Source organism: Nannospalax galili, unplaced genomic scaffold, assembly GCF_000622305.1.
Source record: "Nannospalax galili isolate Female #2095 unplaced genomic scaffold, S.galili_v1.0 scaffold304, whole genome shotgun sequence".
In the NCBI taxonomy this organism is placed as follows: Eukaryota; Metazoa; Chordata; class Mammalia; order Rodentia; family Spalacidae; genus Nannospalax; species Nannospalax galili.
In genome coordinates, this window is record NW_008352325.1 from 1,786,694 (window position 1) to 1,787,560 (window position 867).

Consider the following 867-nt stretch of genomic DNA (forward strand, 5'->3'; position numbering starts at 1 on the left):
TTCACGAACATATATTCAACAAACTCTGGTGCACCCAACTTCATAAAAAATACTACAGGACTTTAAGATGCCGATTAATCCCAACTCATTAATAATATGGAGCTTCAGTACCCCACTGTATCCATTAGATAGGTCAACAGGGCAGAGAGCTAAGATAGAGACATCTGAATTAAAGAATACCATATATCAAATGGACTTGACACACATCTACTGAGTATTCCACTCAAGCACCAAAGGACATACTTTCTACACAGCACCCCATAGAACCTTCCCCCAAATCGACCATATACTGGGGCACAAAACAAACCCCAACAAATACAAAAAGATTGAAATAATTCCATGCATTCTATCAGACCACAATGCAATAACGCTTGCAATCAACACCGGAAGAAGCCCTAATCACCACATGAACACATGGAGATTAAACAACACACTCCTAAATGATTAATGGGTCAAAAGAGAAATTAAGAAAGAAAAGTTTTCCTGGAACTACATGCAAAGGAAAATAGAACACAACAAAAACTCTGGGACATGCTGAAAGCTGTCCTTAGAGGGAAGTTTATAGCTCTAAGTGCCTACATCAAAAAATTGGAAAGAACACAAATAAATGACTTCCAATTGCAACTCAAGACACTTGAAAAACAACAACAAATGAATCCCCAACCCAGCAGACAAGAAGAAGTAACAAAAATCAGGGCAGAAATTAATGATATCAAAACAAAGAAAATAATACAAAGAATCAGCAAATCCAAGAGCTGCTTCTTTGAAAAGATAAACAAGATTAACAGACTGATAGCCCAATTAACCAAAAGAAAGAAAGAGCAACTCCAAATCAACAATATCAGAGATTAAATGGGAAACATCACA